Here is a 20,357-nt window from a genome sequence, read left to right on the forward strand (position 1 = left end):
GCCCTTGTCGTTCCTGCAGTATTCACAGTTCTTCAGCCTAGTAAGAGCTTCTTTGCACCAACCGCTGGCATTTCTTGGGCATCTGCCCATCTCCGAGTTGCTTGTGACTTTTGGACTTGGTCCCCTTGTTCCACAGGTACCCTCAGTCAGGAATCCATCGTTGTTGCATTGCTGATTTGTGTTTTCTTTGCATTTTCCCTCTAACACGACTATTTTGTCCTTAGGGGAACTTTAGTGCACTTTGCACTCACTTTTCAGGGTCTTGGGGAGGGTTATTTTGCTAACTCTCACTATTTTCTAATAGTCCCAGCGACCCTCTACAAGGTCACATAGGTTTGGGGTCCATTCGTGGTTCGCATTCCACTTCTGGAGTATATGGTTTGTGTTGCCCCTATCCCTATGTTTCCCCATTGCATCCTATTGTAACTATACATTGTTTGCACTGTTTTCTAAGACTATACTGCATATTTTTGCTATTGTGTATATATATCTTGTGTATATTTCCTATCCTCTCACTGAGGGTACACTCTAAGATACTTTGGCATATTGTCATAAAAATAAAGTACCTTTATTTTTAGTATAACTGTGTATTGTGTTTTCTTATGATATTGTGCATATGACACTAAGTGGTACTGTAGTAGCTTCACACGTCTCCTAGTTCAGCCTGAGCTGCTCTGCTAAGCTACCATTATCTATCAGCCTAAGCTGCTAGACACCCTATACACTAATAAGGGATAACTGGGCCTGGTGCAAGGTGCAAGTACCCCTTGGTACTCACTACAAACCAGTCCAGCCTCCTACACTTGGGTGCAGTGCTGACTCTCCTTCATCACCGTCGGCTCATCTCTTGCACCTTCAGTCTGGTGGGTAGGGGCTCCTGCCCTCCCTAGACTCTGCTATGCTTGTTGGACTTGGTCCCCTTCTTCCACAGCTCCTCTTGTCCAGGAATCCACTGTTGGTGTCTTGCAGTCTCTTCTGGGCTTTGCATTATTCTTCTTTTCTTCCAAGTGGGTGTTCTGGGGAATTTACAGTGATTTACTCCTGCTTTCCTGGTCGCTGGGGGGGGGGGGGTATTGTGGTACTTACTTTTGGGCTTTCGTAGTACTCCCAGCTTCCCTCTGCACACCCCACTTTCCTAGGTGAAGGTTTGATCCTCGCATTCCATTTTTTTAGTATATGGTTTGTGCTCCCCGTAGAGCCATTATCTTCTACTGTGATTTTCACTAATTGCACTGTTTTCTAACTGTTGTTGTGCCTATTTCTGCATACTAGTGTATATACCTTCTGTATTCCTTACCTCCTAAGGTAGTATAGCCTCTGTGGTTTCTTTGGTGTTTGTGTCACCAAAATAAAGTGTTTTCTTTCATGTGTGTATGTACTGTGTGTGACTACAGTGATATTGCATGAGCTTTGCATGTCTCCTAGATAAGCCTTGGCTGCTCATCCACTGCTACCTCTAGAGAGCCTGGCTTCTAGACACTGACTACACTACACTAATAAGGGATACCTGGACCTGGTATAAGATGTAAGTACCTTAGGTACCCACCACACACCTGGCCAGCCTTCTACAATGGTGGTGCAGCGGTGGGATAAGCACTTGCAATTGTCTTATCACTCTGTCACCTGGTGCTTTCCACAGGAAAGACCACTCCTTGCCTAGAGGTATACGTAGTTCCTAGTGTAGAAATCTAGTCCCTAACGTTTAGGTAAGCTATTAGGTAAGCTAGGGTCTAGGCATAGCCCTTGCTCTAAACTTCTTTCAGAGAGACTAGGTGTTAGGTAGGTTAGGTATACCCTACACTGTCCTAACACACACCATGTCTGCAACTGGACAAACCTCTGAGGTCATGCACTCTCCCTATTAGAACCTGACCTTCAAGGAATTGAAGGGGTTGTGTGTGCAGAGAAAGTTGGACATGGGGAGGAACCCTAATAAGAGTCTGCTCTTGGGTCTTCTCCTCCAGGATGACCAGGATCAAGGTGGTAGCCAGGAGGAGGAGGAAGAAGAAGTAGACCCTAACCCCTCTGAGGTAGAACATGGCATTCTAGGTCAGGGGCAGGGTACCTCAAAGGGTCTTAATATTTCTAGCAGACCCACTAGCAAAGCTGGAAGTGGGAAGGGAAGCCATACTGATAGGGCCCCCTTTACACCCAGAGGGCAAGTAGAACGGGTTACTAAGCTGAGGAATAGATCCACCTGTGCTCACTCTCTCATCACTTCAGTCTCTGAGGGATCGCTCTGCACAACTTCAGGAGATGACTCTATAGATAGGGAGCTCAGGAAACAGAGACTGGGGAGGCCAGGCTGAGGCTGCAGCAGCAACAGCTAGCCATAGATAGAGCGGCCTTGGCAGTGGAGAGAGAGAGGAAGGGGTTGGGGCTAACACTCCATGGTGGCAGCAGCTCAGGTTTCAGGGATCACAGGGTCAGGGAGGATGCCTTTGTTTCCAGAAACCTGCACAAATTGTTCCCTCATACAAGGTGGGGGATGATACCTACAAGTGGTTTGCTGCACTTGAGATGGCCTGTAAAGTTCTGAGGGTCCCTCAAAGGCTGTGGGCTGCTATCCTCTGGTTGTCCTTCTCTGACAAGGAGAGGGATAGACTTCTTACTGTGCGAGAAGAGGATGCAGACAATTACACCATTCTCAAAACTGCAATCTTAGATGGTTTTGGTCTCACCACTAAGCAATATGGAATAAAGTTTAGGGAGCCCAGAAAAGAGTCTTCAGAGGTTAGGGTAGACTTTGTGGACTGTTCTGTGAAAGCTTTGGAAGGCTGGTTACATGGCAGCAAAGTGTCTGACTAAGAGGGCTTTGTTCTGCCTTCCTTCTCTTATCTTATGTCCAAGCTTACAAAACCTCTCTGGAATGCATTTCTGAGTTTAAAGAAGACATTTATTGTTATTATTACTTTACCACTAGGTTCCTGAGAGACGAAATTAGTAGGTTGGAAGCACACGTTCAAAAGTAGTTGCAGCAATGAAAGCAAAATATATCAAAGTACTTCTCAGTTGCAATGTACACAGCAAATACATGTGATTATATTATAGCATAACTTCAAAGCAAAGCATAAAAGTCAAAATTGCATCACCGTAGGACTGTAGGGCCTATCCCTCTGCTTCATCTTTCTGGGGCTTCAAGTTGATTACTCCGGTTCAACTGCGAGAAAGAGATTTTCTACCCAAACGGGGACAGGCAACTGACGTCCGTTCCTGTCTGAAGTCAAGATATTTTCTTCTCCCTCGCTGTTGTCCAGGGCCATCCTTAAAAGCAATTCTCCAGAATTCACTCATTCCCTGACTGGATTGAGAGGTAAACACAAAATCTACGCGCTCTTATCAGCTAGGGTCTGGTGAGAAAAACACAGCTTGATGTATCATGTTGAAAAACACAGCTTGGAAAAACACAGCTCATCTGCAATGTCTCAACTGCAATGTCTAACTCCACGTTAAAGCCAATCGATAGCTAAACTGAACACAACATATAATGTGCTATTGGTGAACATTGAGCAACTAATATGCTCCATGGTGCAACACAAAGTCATTGGTCAAACACAATTAATAGCATCACAGAGTTGTACAATTTATTACTGAGAGAGCATATTTTGCATAAGTGTGTGTCTGATTTGTTGCACCAATACTTGGTAGACTCAGATCTGACCTCACCCCATGAATTGGGAAAGAAGGCAAACAAATGGGTCAGAACAAGGGTGAGCAGAAAGGCTCACACAGGGGTGACAAAGAAAAGAAAAAGGAAGCCGGTAAGTCTCATGACAAGGGTGGGGACAAAGATGAAAAAGAGTCTTCATCAGGCCCACAGAACTCTTCTGGGGGTGGGTCTAAATGCTCTTCTAATAACAATCAGATCAAAAATCCTCGGTGCGATAGTTGTAGGAAGAAAGGCCATATGGCAAGAGACAGCTCCTGACTTAAGCAAAGCACCAAACCTCCCACCACTACAACCCCCACTCCTACAACTAGTGCCCCTAGCAATGGCAGTCATGATGGGAAGACTAATACTACTAATAGTCAGTCCAAGGGTGTAGTAGGGCTAACTCTGGGAAGTGTAGGGGGGCTGGTCTAGATAGGGAAACCACTGAGGCTGTTTTAGTCTCTGATTGTGGCATTGACCTTGCCACCCTTGTTGCTTGACCCCTTAATATGGATAAGTACAAGCAACAACACCTAATCAATGGTGTTCAGGTTGAGGCCTACAGGGACACAGTTGCCAGTGTCCCATGGTGACTGAAAAACTGGTGTCCTCTGAGCAACACTTACTTGGTCACCAGTACCAAGTGACTGATGCCCACAACAATACTGTGAGACACCCCTTGGCAGTTGTTGATCTCAGCTGGGGGGGGGGTTGCTGGTCCTAAAAAGGTTGTAGTGTCCACAGACCTACCTGTAGAGTGTCTACTAGGGAACGATTTGGAGACTTCAGCTTGGGCTGAAGTAGAGTTGGAGGCCCATGCAGGAATGCTGGGCATTCCTGGGCATATCTTTGCTTTTCCCAGGGCTCAGGCCAAGAAGCAAAGAGAACAGAGGAACATGGATCCTGAAAGTATGGACGAAGAGCTTCCCAAAATCAGGGGTAGAAAGGGTAAGAAATTATCCCCTATCCCTCCCCCCCACCCCCTTGAGGAGGAGGCATCCACTACTTGGACAGAACCTACACCTGAAGAACTTCAAGACAACACAACTGAGCTTTTAGGTGCAGATGGGCCTGCCAGGGGGCCTGCCAGAAAGGAGTTAAGTGTGGCTCAAAAGACTTGTCTCACACTTGAGGGTTTGAGACAGAAAGCTGTCAAACAGGAGACAGGGGATGTCAGTGGCACCCACAAGGTGTACTGGGAAGACAACTCCTGTATTCAGGAACTAGGGAACCCAAACCTGGTGCTACCAGGAAATTGGTAATACCTCTGCAATACAGAGAGTTTTTGTTAACATTGACATATGACATTCCCCTAGCTGGTCACCTGTGGCAAAGCAAAACTTGGGACAGACTGGTCCCTCACTTTCTCTGGTCCCACATGTCTGAAGGCACAAAGGAGTTTTGTCGCTCCTGTGCCACCTGTCAAGGCAGTGGCAAGACAGGTGGCACCACAAAGCCCCCTTAATTCCACTTCCAGTGGTTGGGCTACCCTTTGAAAGGGTATGCGTTGACATTGTTGGCCTCCTAGTCCCTCCCACAGCTTCTGGAAACAGATTTACTCTGGTGGTGGTGGACCATGCCACCAGGTATCCAGAAGCCATACCTCTTAAGACCACTCGAGCTCCTGCAGTAGTCAAAGCCCTCCTGGGAATCTTTTCCAGGGTGGGTTTCCCAAAAGAGGTGGTATCAGACAGAGGTAGCAACTTCATGTCTGCATAATCAAAAACTAGGTGGAAAGAGTGTGGTGTAACTTATAAATTCACCATACCTTACAATCCCCAAACAAATGGGTTGGTTGACCGTTTTAACAAAACACTCAAAGGCATGATTATGGGACTCTCTGAAAAACTCAGGAGAAGATGGGATGACCTATTGACATGCCTACTCTTTGCCTACAGGAGGTACTCCAGAAGGGAGTGGGCTACAGCCCCTTTGAACTCCTTTTTGGTCACCCTGTTAGGGGTCCACTTGCTCTTGTGAAGGAGAGATGGGAACAACCCCTCATGCCCTCCCTAAGTGGATTATGTACTTGACCTCACATCAAGGATGGCTGAATACATGAACAAGGCCAGTAAAAACCTTCTGGCCAGGTAAGATTTTGAAAAAGCAGTAGCATGACCAGAGGTCTGTCCTAACTGTGTACCAACCAGGACAGAAAGTGTGGGTCCTGGATTCTGTGGCTCCCAGGGCACTCCAGGACAAATGGAGTGGACCACACACCATTGTGGAAAAGAAGGGTGAGGCCACTTATTTAGTGGACACTGGCACTCCAAGAAGTCCCCTCAGGGTACTTCATGTAAACCGGGTAGAGCCCTACTATGACAGGGCTGACTTAACCCTGCTCATGGACACTGATGAGGGACAGAAAGAAGAGAGTGACCCTCTCCCTGATATCTTCTCCAGTTCTGCAGCTAGTAGCTCAGTTGAGGGGGTAGTCTTAGCAGATTGCCTTTCTGAGTCTCACAAAGAAGACCGCAGAAATCTGTTAGGGCAGGTCTCAGAACTGTTTTCCCTTACACCTGGATAAATCACATGTTGTGAACACACTATTGACACAGGGGACAGCCTACCTGTTAAGAGTAAAATCTACAGGCAGCCTGACCCTGTAAGGGACTGCATCAAAGCAGAGGTGCAAAAGGTGCTGGACCTCGGAGTCAATGAGCACTATGTTAGCCCCTGGGCTAGCCCAGTAGTTCTGATCCCAAATCCCCACTCTCAGAATGGGAAAAGAGAGAAGAGGTTTTGTGTTGACTATAGAGGGCTTAATACAGTAACCAAAACTGATGCTCATCCTATCCCCAGGGCACATGAGCTCATAGATACACTGGTATCTGGCAAGTATCTTAGCACTTTTGACCTTACTATTGGCTTTTGACAGATTAGGTTGTCAGAACAGGCTAAACCCAAAACTGCATTTTCAACCATTGGAGGGCACTATCAATTCACAATAATGCCCATTGGTCTGAAAAAATGCACCTGCCACTTTTCAGAGGCTGGTGAACACAGTCCTCCAAGGTCTGAAAGCCTATAATGCAGCATATCTAGATGATATAGCTGTCTTTAGCTCCACCTAGGATGATCACCTGGTCCACCTCTGGAATGTTTTTGAGCTCTGCAAAAAGCAGGCCTCACTATCAAGGCTTCAAAGTGCCAGTTTGGGCAGGTAGAACAGATTCAGCCAATACAGGGGAAGATCCAAAGAATTTTGGATTGGACTCCCCGTACTACACAAACTCAGGTCAGAGCCTTCTTAGGCCTCACTAGCTATTACAGGAGGTTCATTAAGAACTATGAATCCATTGTAGCCCTTCTTAATGGATTCACATCTAAGAAAGTGCCTAAAAAGGTATTATGGACAGCAAGCTGTCAAAAAGCTTTTGAGGAACTTAAACAGGCCTTGGGTTGGGCAGTTCTTTCACAACTCAATACAGAGGGCCATTGTAGGAAAGTACCATCTTGCCTGGCATGTTACCCCCATATTTCACTGTATATATGTTGTTTTAGTCTATGTGTCACTAAGTATGTGCCCTCTATCTGTTCCCTGTGTGATGCCTAACTGTCTCACTGAGGCTCTGCTAACCAGAACCTCAGTGGTTATGCTCGCTCTGCTTTCCAAATTTGTCACTAACAGGCTAGTGACCAATTTCACCAATTTACATTGGCATACTGGTACACCCATATAATTCCCTAGTATATGGTACTGAGGTACCCAGGGTATTGGGGTTCCAGGAGATCCCTATGGGCTGCAGCATTTCTTTTGCCACCCATAGGGAGATCTGACAATTCTTACACAGGCCTGCCAGTGCAGGCTGAGTGAAATTACGTCCACGTTATTTCACAGCCATTTACCACTGCACTTAAGTAACTTATAAGTCACCTATATGTCTAACCTTTACCTGGTAAAGGTTGGGTGCTAAGTTACTTAGTGTGTGGGCACCCTGGCACTAGCCAAGGTGCTCCCACATTGTTCAGGGCAAATTCCCCTGACTTTGTGAGTGCGGGTACACCATTACACGCGTGCACTATACATATGTCACGACATATGTATAGCGTCACAATGTAAACTCCGAACATGGCCATGTAACATGTCTAAGATCATGGAATTGTCACCCCAATGCCAGTCTGGCATTGGGGAGACAATTCCATGATCCCCCGAGTCTCTGCTGCTGCTGCTGCCAACCCCTCAGACAGGTTTCTGCCCTCCTGGGGTCCAGCCAGGCTTGGCCCAGGAAGGCAGAACAAAGGACTTCCTCAGAGAGAGGGTGTTACACCCTCTCCCTTTGGAAAAAGGTGTTAGGGCTGGGGAGGAGTAGCCTCCCCCAGCCTCTGGAAATGCTTTCATGGGCACAGATGGTGCCCATTTCTGCATAAGCCAGTCTACACCGGTTCAGGGATCCCCCAGCCCTGCTCTGGTGCGAAACTGGACAAAGGAAAGGGGAGTGACCACTCCCCTGACCTGCACCTCCCCTGGGAGGTGCCCAGAGCTCCTCCAGTGTGCTCCAGACCTCTGCCATCTTGGAAACAGAGGTGCTGCGGGCACACTGGACTGCTCTGAGTGGCCAGTGCCAGCAGGTGACGTCAGAGACTCCTTCTGATAGGCTCCTCCAGGTGTTGCTAGCCTATCCTCTCTCCTAAGTAGCCAAACCTCCTTTTCTGGCTATTTAGGGTCTCTGCTTTGGGGAATTCTTTAGATAACGAATGCAAGAGCTCATCAGAGTTCCTCTGCATCTCTCTCTTCACCTTCTGCCACGGAGTCAACTGCTGACTGCTCTGGAAGCCTGCAAAACTGCAACAAAGTAGCAAAGACGACTACTGCGACCTTGTAACGCTGATCCGGCCGCCTTCTCGACTGTTTTCCTGGTGGTGCATGCTGTGGGGGTAGTCTGCCTCCTCTCTGCAGTAGAAGCTCCGAAGAAATCTCCCGTGGGTCGACGGAATCTTCCCCCTGCAACCGCAGGCACCAAAAGAATGCAATCACCAGTCCTCTGGGTCTCCTCTCAGCACGACGAGCGAGGTCCCTTGAACTCAGCAACTCTGTCCAAGTGACTCCCACAGTCCAGTGACTCTTCAGTGCAAGTTTGGTGGAGGTAAGTCCTTGCCTCCCCACGCTTGACTGCATTGGTGGGTAACGCTTGATTTGCAGCTGCTCCGGCCCCTGTGCACTCTTCCAGGATTTCCTTTGTGCACAGCCAAGCCTGGGTCCCCTGCACTCTAAACTGCAGTGCACGACCTCCTGAGTTGTCCTCCGGCATCGTGGGACCTTCCTTTGTGACTTCGGGTGAGCTCCGGTTCACTCCACTTCGTGGTGCCTGTTCCGGCACTTCTGTGGGTGCTACTTGCTTCTGAGTGGGCTCTTTGTCTTGCTGGACTCCCCCTCTGTCTCCTCACGCAACTGGTGACATCCTGGTCCCTCCTGGGCCACAGCAGCATCCAAAAACCCTAACCGCGACCCTTGCAGCTAGAAAGGCTTGTTTGCGGTCTTTCTGCACGGAAACAGCTCTGCAAGCTTCTACACGATGTGGGACATCCATCCTCCAAAGGGAAGTTTCTAGCCCTTGTCGTTCTTGCAGAATCCACAGCTTATACCATCCGGTGGCAGCTGCTTTACACCAACAGCTGGCATTTTCTGGGCATCTGCCCACTCCCGACTTGATTGTGACTCTTGGACTTGGTCCCCTTGTTCCACAGGTACTCTCGTCTGGAAATCCATCGCTGTTGCATTGCTGGTGTTTGTCTTCCTGGCAGAATACCCCTATCACGACTTCTGTGCTCTCTGGGGAACTTAGGTGCACTTTGCAGCCACTTTTCAGGGTCTTGGGGTGGGCTATTTTTCTAACCCTCACTGTTTTCTTACAGTCCCAACGACCCTCTACAATGTCACATAGGTTTGGAGTCCATTCGTGGTTCGCATTCCACTTCTAGAGTATATGGTTTGTGTTGCCCCTATTCCTATGTGCCCCCATTGCATTCTATTGTGACTATACATTGTTTGCACTGTTTTCTATTGCTATTACTGCATATTTTGGTATTGTGTACATATATCTTGTGTATATTTGCTATCCTCATACTGAGGGTACTCACTGAGATACTTTGGCATATTGTCATAAAAATAAAGTACCTTTATTTTTAGTATATCTGTGTATTGTGTTTTCTTATGATATTGTGCATATGACACTAGTGGTACTGTAGGAGCTTCACTCGTCTCCTAGTTCAGCCTAAGCTGCTCTGCTAAGCTACCTTTTCTATGAGCCTAAACTGCTAGACACCCCTCTACACTAATAAGGGATTACCCACTACAACTTTTCATAAGAGAAAAATATACAAAACAAGTTCAGTGTATGTACACCTAACCAAAAAGTTTTGCTTTTCTTCTCTTACTCTTTTTGCTAAGTGCTGAAAAGTACCTCTAAAACTTTCAAAAAGTTCTTACAAAGTTTAAAAAGTTTTTTCTTCTGTTCTTTAAAAAGTTCTGAAACTTTTTCCTTCTTTTCTGTCCCTTAAACCTTTTCTATAATGTCTGGTACAGGTCAAACTGTTGATCTGACTAAACTTGCTTATGACCCCCTTAGCTGGAAAGGAGCAAGGAGTCTCTGCATTGAAAGAGGTTTAGGGGTAGGGAAGAATAGCAAATATACACAAGATATATGTACACAATACCAAAAATATGCAGTATAGTCTTAGAAAACAGTGCAAACAATGTATAGTTACAATAGGATGCAATGGGGACACATAGGGATAGGGGCAACACAAACCATATACTCCAAAAGTGGAATGCGAACCACAAATGGACCCCAAACCTATGTGACCTTGTAGAGGGTCGCTGGGACTGTAAGAAAACAGTGAGGGTTAGAAAAATAGCCCACCCCAAGACCCTGAAAAGTGAGTGCAAAGTGCACTAAAGTTCCCCAAAGGACATAGAAGTCGTGATAGGGGAATTCTGCAGGAAAGACACAAACCAGCAATGCAACAACGATGGATTTCCAGTCGAGGGTACCTGTGGAACCAGGGGAACAAGTCCAAAACTCACAAGCAAGTCGGAGATGGGCAGATGCCCAGGAAATGCCAGCTGTGGGTGCAAAGAAGCTTCTACTGGACAGTAGAAGCTGAGGATTCTGCAGGAACGACAAGGGCTAGAGACTTCTCCTTTGGAGGATGGATCCAACACGCCGTGGAGAGTCATGCAGAAGTATTTTCCCACCAAAAGACCACCAACAAGCCTTGCTAGCTGCAAATCATGCGGTTAGGGTTTTTGGATGCTGCTGTGGCCCAGGAGGGACCAGGATGTCGCCAATTGCGTCTGGGGACAGAGGGGGCGTCGAGCAAGACAAGGAGCCCTCTCAAAAGCAGGCAGCAGCAGCAGAAGTGCCAGAACAGGCACTACAAAGAGGAGTCAAATGGTGCTCACCCGAAGTTGCACAAAGGAGTCCCACGTCGCCGGAGGGCCACTTAGAAAGTCGTGCAATGCAGGTTAGAGTGCCGTGGACCCAGGCTTGGCTGTGCACAAAGGATTTCCGCCAGAAGTGCACAGAGGCCGGAGTAGCTGCAAAAGTCACGGTTCCCAGCAATGTAGTCTGGCGTGGGGAGGCAAGGACTTACCTCCACCAAACTTGGACTGAAGAGTCACTGGACTGTGGGAGTCACTTGGACACAGTTGCTGGATTCAAGGGACCTCGCTCGTCGTGCTGAGAGGAGACCCAGGGGACCGGTGATGCAGTTCTTTGGTGCCTGCGGTAGCAGGGGGAAGATTCCGTCGACCCACGGGAGATTTCTTCGGAGCTTCTAGTGCAGAGAGGAGGCAGACTACCCCCACAGCATGCACCACCAGGAAAACAGTCGAGAAGGCGGCAGGATCAGCGTTACAGAGTTGCAGTAGTCGTCTTCGCTACTTTGTTGCAGTTTTGCAGGCTTCCAGCGCGGTCTGCAGTCGATTCCTTGGCAGAAGTTGAAGAGAGAGATGCAGAGGAACTCTGATGAGCTCTTGCATTCGTTATCTAAAGAAATCCCCAAAGCAGAGACCCTAAATAGCCAGAAAAGAGGGTTTGGCTACTTAGGAGAGAGGATAGGCTAGCAACACCTGAAGGAGCCTATCAGAAGGAGTCTCTGACATCACCTGCTAGCCCTGGCCACTCAGAGCAGTCCAGTGTGCCAGCAGCACCTCTGTTTCCAAGATGGCAGAGGTCTGGAGCACACTGGAGGAGCTCTGGGCACCTCCCACGGGAGGTGCAGGTCAGGGGAGTGGTCACTCCCCTTTCCTTTGTCCAGTTTTGCGCCAGAGCAGGGCTGAGGGGTCCCTGAACCGGTGTAGACTGGCTTATGCAGAAATGGGCACCATCTGTGCCCATGAAAGCATTTCCAGAGGCTGGGGGAGGCTACTCCTCCCCTGCCTTAACACCTTTTTCCAAAGGGAGAGGGTGTAACACCCTCTCTCTGAGGAAGTCCTTTGTTCTGCCATCCTGGGCCAAGCCTGGCTGGACCCCAGGAGGGCAGAAACCTGTCTGAGGGGTTGGCAGCAGCAGCAGCTGCAGTGAAACCCCTGAAAAGGCAGTTTGGCAGTACCCGGGTCTGAGCTACAGACCCGTGGGATCATGGGATTGTGCCAACAATGCCAGGATGGCATAGAGGGGACAATTCCATGATCTTAGACATGTTACATGGCCATATTCGGAGTTACCATTGTGAAGCTACCCATAGGTAGTGACCTATGTGTAGTGCACCCGTGTAATGGTGTCCCCGCACTCACAAAGTCCGGGGAATTTGCCCTGAACAATGTGGGGGCACCTTGGCTAGTGCCAGGGTGCCCACACACTAAGTAACTTTGCACCTAGCCTTTACCAGGTAAAGGTTAGACATATAGGTGACTTATAAGTTACTTAAGTGCAGTGGTAAATGGCTGTGAAATAACGTGGACATTATTTCACTCAGGCTGCAGTGGCAGGCCTGTGTAAGAATTGTCAGAGCTCCCTATGGGTGGCAAAAGAAATGCTGCAACCCCATAGGGATCTCCTGGAACCCCAATACCCTGGGTACCTCAGTACCATATACTAGGGAATTATAAGGGTGTTCCAGTATGCCAATGTGAATTGGTGAAATTGGTCACTAGCCTGTTAGTGACAATTTGGAAAGAGATGAGAGAGCATAACAACTGAGGTTCTGGATAGCAGAGCCTCAGTGAGACAGTTAGTCATAACACAGGTAACACTTTCAGGCACACTTATGAGCACTGGGGCCCTGGCTAGCAGGGTCCCAGTGACACATACAACTAAAACAACATATATGCAGTGAAAAATGGGGGTAACATGCCATACTTTCCTACAGCCACCTTGGTTGCTTGTCCCCTTAACATGGATAAGTACAAGCAACTTCCCCTAATAAATGGTGTTGCGGTTCAGGCCTACAGGGACACAGGTGCCAGTGTTACCATGGTAATAGAGAAACTGGTCCACCCTGAACAACACCTACTTGGTCACCAGTACCAAGTGACTGATGCTCATAACAACACTCTTAGCCACCCCATGGCTGTTATGAATCTCAACTGGGGGGGGTTACTTGTCCAAAGAAATTTGTGGTTGCCTCAGATTTACCTGTAGACTGTCTACTAGGAAACGATTTAGAGACATCAGTTTGGGCAGAAGTGGATTTGGAGGCTCATGCAGCAATGCTGGGCATTCCAGGGCATATTTTTTCTTTAACCAGGGCTCAGGCCAAAAAGAAAAAAGGACAGGGTGACTTGGATCCTGGAAGAATGGACCAAGTGCTCCCTAAAGCTAGGGTTATTAAAGGTAAAACACTACCTACTATCCCTCCCTCTACAGTGGATTCAACTTCTGAGGAAGAAGAATTTCCACCCTGTGCAGAACCTACACCAGAGGAGCTGGAAGCAGACACTGCTGAGCTTTTGGGTGGAGGGGGACCTGCCAGGGAGGAGCTGATTGTGGCACAGCAGACCTGTCCCACACTAGAGGGTCTAAGACAGCAAGCTGTCAAACAAGCACATGGGGATGTCAGTGGCTTTCACAGAGTTTACTGGGAGGACAACCTCTTGTATACTGAAGCAAGGGATCCAAAACCTGGAGCTGCCAGGAGATTGGTGATTCTTCAGCAATACAGAGAGTTCCTCCTAACTCTAGCCCACGACATTCCCTTAGCTGGACATTTAGGGCAAATGAAAACTTGGGACAGGCTTATCCCCTTGTTTCATTGGCCTAGAATGTCAGAGGACACAAAGGAATTTTGTAAGTCCTGTGAAACCTGTCAAGCCAGTGGCAAGACAGGTGGCACTCCAAAGGCACCCCTTATTCCACTGCCTGTGGTTGGGGTTCCCTTTGAAAGGGTAGGGGTTGACATAGTTGGCCCCTTGACCCTCCTACTGCTTTAGGCAATAGGTTTATCTTGGTGGTAGTGCACCATGCCACCAGATATCTTGAAGCAATTCCTCTAAGGACCACTACAGCTCCTGCAGTGGCAAAGGCCCTCCTGGGAATCTTTTCCAGGGTGGGCTTCCCAAAAGAGGTGGTATCAGACAGGGGAAGCAATTTCATGTCTGCTTACTTAAAGGCCATGTGGAAGGAATGTGGTGTGACATACAAGTTCACCACACCCTATCATCCACAAACAAATGGACTGGTTGAGAGGTTTAATAAAACTCTCAAAGGAATGATAATGGGACTCCCTGAAAAACTCCGCAGGAGATGGGATGTCCTGTTACCTTGCCTCCTTTTTGCTTACAGGGAGGTACCCCAAAAAGGAGTGGGCTTCAGCCCCTTTGAACTCCTATTTGGACACCCTGTAAGAGGTCCCCTAACACTTGTGAAGGAGGGTTGGGAACAACGTTTAAAAGCTCCTAAGCAAGACATAGTGGACTATGTACTTGGCCTAAGATCAAGGATCGCTGAGTACATGAAAAAGGCCAGTAAAAACCTTCAGGCCAGCCAAGAGCTCCAAAAGCAATGGCATGACCAGAAGGCTGTTCTGATTCAGTACCAACCAGGGCAGAAAGTGTGGGTCTTGGAGCTTGTGGCCTCAAGAGCACTCCAAGACAAATGGAGTGGACCCCACATTATTGTTGAGAAAAAGGGTGAAGTCGCCTACTTGGTTGACTTAGGCACTGCCAGGAGTCCCCTTAGGGTGCTCCATGTCAATCGCCTGAAACCCTACTATGACAGGGCTGATCTCACCCTGTTAATGGCAACAGATGAAGGACAGGAAGAAGAGAGTGGCCCTCTCCCTGATCTCTTCTCTTCCACAGAACAAGAAGCTCTAGTGGAAGGTGTAGTTCTGGCAGATTGTCTTACTGCTGAGCAGAAAGACCACTGCATAAATCTCCTGGGTCAGTTTTCTGAACTCTTTTCTACTGTGCCAGGCACCACTTCTTGGTGTGAGCACACTATAGATACTGGAGACAGCTTGCCTGTCAAAAGTAAGATCTATAGGCAGCCTGAAGATGTCAGGGACTGCATAAAACAAGAGGTTCAGAAAATGCTTGAACTGGGAGTGGTTGAGCACTCTGAAAGTCCATGGGCCTCACCTGTGGTACTTGTACCAAAACCTCATTCCAAAGATGGAAAGAAGGAAAAGAGATTTTGTGTAGATTACAGAGGTCTCAACCAGGTAACTAAAACTGATGCTCACCATATACCCAGGGCAGATGAGCTAATAGATACACCGGCATCTGCCAAGTATCTAAGCACCTTTCATTTGACTGCAGGGTATTGGCAGATCAAGTTATCAGAGGATGCAAAAGCAAAAACTGAATTTTCCACCATTGGAGGGCACTACCAATTCACAGTAATGCCCTTTGGTTTGAAAAATGCACCTGCCACTTTTCAAAGGTTAGTGAATACAGTCCTGCAAGGGCTGGAGGCTTTTAGTGCAGCATATCTAGATGATATAGCTGTCTTTAGCTCCACCTGGGATGATCACCTGGTCCACCTATGGAAAGTATTGGAGGCCCTGCAAAAGGCAGGCCTCACTATCAAGGCTTCAAAGTGCCAGATAGGGCAGGGGAAAGTGGTTTATCTGGGACACCTTGTAGGTGGAGAACAGATTGCACCACTTCAGGGGAAAATCAAAACTATCATAGATTGGGTTCCCCCTACAACTCAGACCCAGGTGAGAGCCTTCTTAGGCCTCACTGGGTACTACAGGAGGTTCATAAAGAACTATGGCTCCATAGCAGCCCCTCTTAATGACCTCACTTCTAAGAAAATGCCTAAAAAGGTATTGTGGACAGCTAGCTGTCAGAAAGCTTTTGAGGAGCTGAAACAGGCCATGTGCACTACACCTGTCCTAAAAAGCCCATGTTACTCCAAGAAATTCATTGTTCAAACTGATGCATCTGAATTAGGGATAGGGGCAGTCTTATCACAATTCAATTCTGAGGGCCAGGATCAACCTGTTGCTTTTATTAGCAGGAGGTTGACCCCTAGAGAAAAGTGTTGGTCTGCCATAAAGAGGGAGGTCTTTGCTGTCGTCTGGGCACTGAAGAAGTTGAGGCCATACCTGTTTGGCACTCACTTCATTGTTCAGACAGACCACAAACCTCTACTTTGGCTAAAACAAATGAAAGGTGACAATCCTAACTTGTTGAGGTGGTCCATATCCCTACAGGGAATGGACTATACAGTGGAACATAGACCTGGGAGTACCCACTCCAATGCAGATGGACTCTCCAGATATTTCCACTTAGACAATGAAGACTCATCAGGTCATGGCTAGTCTTATTGTCCTTCGTTTGGGGGGGGGGGGGGGTTGTGTAGGAAAGTACCATCTTGCCTGGCATGTTACCCCCATATTTCAATGTATATATGTTGTTTTAGTTGTATGTGTCACTGGGACCCTGCCAGCCAGGGCCCCAGTGCTCATAAGTGTGCCCTGTATGTGTTACCTGTGTTATGACAAACTGTCTCACTGAGGCTCTGCTATCCAGAACCGCAGTGGTTATGCTCTCTCATTTTCTTTCCAAATTGTCACTAACAGGCTAGTGACCAATTTCACCAATTTACATTGGCATACTGGAACACCCTTATAATTCCCTAGTATATGGTACTGAGGTACCCAGGGTATTGGGGTTCCAGGAGATCCCTATGGGCTGCAGCATTTCTTTTGCCACCCATAGGGAGCTCTGACAATTCTTACACAGGCCTGCCCTTGCAGCCTGAGTGAAATAACTCGTTATTTCACAGCCATTTACCACTGCACTTAAGTAACTTATAAGTCACCTATATGTCTAACCTTTACCTGGTAAAGGTTGGGTGCTAAGTTACTTAGTGTGTGGGCACCCTGGCACTAGCCAAGGTGCTGCCACATTGTTCAGGGTAAATTCCCCGGACTTTGAGTGCGGGGACAGAATTACACGCGTGCACTATACATATGTCACGACATATGTATAGCGTCACAATGGTAACTCCGAACATGGCCATGTAACATGACTAAGATCATGGACTTGTCACCCCAATGCCATCCTGGCATTGGGGAGACAATTCCATGATCCCCCGAGTCTCTAGCTCAGACCTGGGTACTGCCAAACTACCTTTCCGGGGTTTCACTGCAGCTGCTGCTGCTGCCAACCCCTCAGACAGGTTTCTGCCCTCCTGGGGTCCAGCCAGGCTTGGCCCAGGAAGGCAGAACAAAGGACTTCCTCAAAGAGAGGGTGTTACACCCTCTCCCTTTGGAAAAAGGTGTTAGGGCTGGGGAGGAGTAGCCTCCACCGGCCTCTGGAAATGCTTTCATGGGCACAGATGGTGCCCATTTCTGCATAAGCCAGTCTACACCGGTTCAGGGATCCCCCAGCCCTGCTCTGGTGCAAAACTGGACAAAGGAAAGGGGAGTGACCACTCCCCTGACCTGCACCTCCCCTGGGAGGTGCCCAGAGCTCCTCCAGTGTGCTCCAGACCTCTGCCATCTTGAAAACAGAGGTGCTGCTGGCACACTGGAGTGCTCTGAGTGGCCAGTGCCAGCAGGTGACGTCAGAGACTCCTTCTGATAGGCTCCTCCGGGTGTTGCTAGCCTATCCTCTCTCCTAAGTAGCCAAACATCCTTTTCTGGCTATTTAGGGTCTCTGCTTTGGGGAATTCTTTAGATAACGAATGCAAGAGCTCATCAGAGTTCCTCTGCATCTCTCTCTTCACCTTCTGCCACGGAATCGACCGCTGACTGCTCTGGAAGCCTGCAAAACTGCAACAAAGTAGCAAAGACGACTACTGCGACCTTGTAACGCTGATCCGGCCACCTTCTCGACTGTTTTCCTGGTGGTGCATGCTGTGGGGGTAGTCTGCCTCCTCTCTGCACTAGAAGCTCCGAAGAAATCTCCCGTGGGTCGACGGAATCTTCCCCCTGCAACCGCAGGCACCAAAAGACTGCATCACCGGTCCTCTGGTCTCCTCTCAGCACGACGAGCGAGGTTGCTTGAACTCAGCAACTCTGTCCAAGTGACTCCCACAGTCCAGTGACTCTTTAGTCCAAGTTTGGTGGAGGTAAGTCCTTGCCTCCCCACGCTAGACTGCATTGCTGGGTACCGCGTGATTTGCAGCTGCTCCGGCCCCTGTGCACTCTTCCAGGATTTCCTTTGTGCATAGCCAAGCCTGCGTCCCCGGCACTCTAATGTGCAGTGTACGACCTCCTGAGTTGTCCTCCGGCGTCGTGGGACCTTCCTTTGTGACTTTGGGTGAGCTCCGGTTCACTCCACTTCATAGTGCCTGTTCTGGCACTTCTGCAGGTGCTACTTGCTTCTGAGTGGGCTCTTTGTCTTGCTGGACGCCCCCTCTGTCTCCTCACGCAATTGGTGACATCCTGGTCCCTCCTGGGCCACAGCAGCATCCAAAAACCCTAACCGCGACCCTTGCAGCTAGCAAGGCTTGTTTGCGGTCTTTCTGCACGGAAACACATCTGCAAGGTTCTACACGACGTAGGACATCCATCCTCCAAAGGGGAAGTTTCTAGCCCTTGTCGTTCTTGCAGAATCCACAGCTTCTACCATCCTGTGGCAGCTTCTTTGCACCAACAGCGGGCATTTTCTGGGCATCTGCCCACTCCCAACTTGATCGTGACTCTTGAACTTGGTCCCCTTGTTCCACAGGTACTCTCGTCTGGAAATCCATTGTTGTTGCATTGCTGGTGTTTGTCTTTCTGGCAGAATTCCCCTATCACGACTTCTGTGCTCTCTGGGGGAACTTAGGTGCACTTTGCACCCACTTTTCAGGGTCTTGGGGTGGGCTATTTTTCTAACCCTCACTGTTTTCTTACAGTCCCAGCGACCCTCTACAAGGTCACATAGGTTTGGAGTCCATTCGTGGTTCGCATTCCACTTCTAGAGTATATGGTTTGTGTTGCCCCTATCCCTATGTGCCCCCTTTGCATTCTATTGTGACTATACATTGTTTGCACTGTTTTCTATTGCTATTACTGCATATTTTGGTATTGTGTACATATATCTTGTGTATATTTGCTATCCTCATACTGAGGGTACTCACTGAGATACTGTGGTATATTGTCATAAAAATAAAGTACCTTTATTTTTAGTATATCTGTGTATTGTGTTTTCTTATGATATTGTGCATATGACACTAGTGGTACTGTAGGAGCTTCACTCGTCTCGTAGTTCAGCCTAAGCTGCTCTGCTAAGCTACCTTTTCTATCAGCCTAAGCTGCTAGACACCCCTCTACACTAATAAGGGATACCTGGGCCTGGTGCAAAGTGTAAGTACCCCTTGGTACCCACTACAAGCCAGTCCAGCCTCCTACACTTACCTCCTAAGGGAGTATATCCTCTGAGATACTTCTGGCATATTGTCACTAAAATAAAGTACCTTTATTTTTTAGTAACTCTGAGTATTGTGTTTCTTATGATATAGTGCTAAATGATATAAGTGGTATAGTAGGAGCTTTGCATGTCTCCTAGTTCAGCCTAAACTGCTCTGCTATAGCTACCTCTAACAGCCTAAGCTGCTAGAACCCCTCTAATCTACTAATAAGGGATTACAGGACTTGGCACAGAGTTTAAATACCACTTGGTACCCACTACAAGCCAGGCCAGCCTCCTACATCAGCAGTATTCCGTGAAGTGCCCAACAATAAGTTTAGAGCTGCGTCCTCCATGAATGGTAACTCATAAGCAGCTTCCCCCAGCAAACACACCCTCAATGCGCTTGTCCGGTAATGAACCCTCAACAAGAACATCAACAGATCAGTGTCCAATGAAAGCAAGCGCTGCGTAGGGAGATAAACTTCCAGTGCCTGTTCGAATGAGCACCAGAGTCACTGAAACATGGGCTGCACACAATGCAAAACCGGTCTAAATGACAGAGACCAACCACACTCCAATTGCTCCAGGAGTGTTGCTCTGAAATACTGCATCATGCGTTCATGACACAGCGGATCTGGTGGAAGGGCTTTCGTTACTCCTTATTGCGGTGGGGCTGACATTGCGTAGAAAAAGTAGCAATAGCAAGAGGCCACCTATTATAGCCAAAGTTATTGGAAATCCTCCGAAAATACTGGAGAATGGAGAATGGATGGCTAATGGTATCAGACTGAATATTGAAGAGAAGGTGTGAACAAAACCAGAACCAACAGCCTTGAAAAAGTTTGCGATTTCAGTAGTACTGGACGCGTTAAATATTCGTCCCACGAGTTCACCAAAGTGCCTCAGAAAGTTAGTACTTAAAAGGGGCTGTATCTCTGCTGATGACCTTGCCACCTGAAGTGCGTA

At 48.1% G+C, this 20,357-nt stretch overlaps 1 protein-coding gene across 2 annotated transcripts in view; it reads left to right on the forward strand.

The window, feature by feature from the left end:
- The window catches only part of LOC138249656 (NACHT, LRR and PYD domains-containing protein 3-like), an 886,959-nt gene that overhangs the window by 289,461 nt on the left and 577,141 nt on the right, over positions 1 to 20,357 (forward strand). The gene's annotated exons all lie outside the window — the stretch shown is intronic.

This window comes from Pleurodeles waltl, chromosome 8 (genome assembly GCF_031143425.1).
Source record: "Pleurodeles waltl isolate 20211129_DDA chromosome 8, aPleWal1.hap1.20221129, whole genome shotgun sequence".
Lineage (NCBI taxonomy): Eukaryota > Metazoa > Chordata > Amphibia > Caudata > Salamandridae > Pleurodeles > Pleurodeles waltl.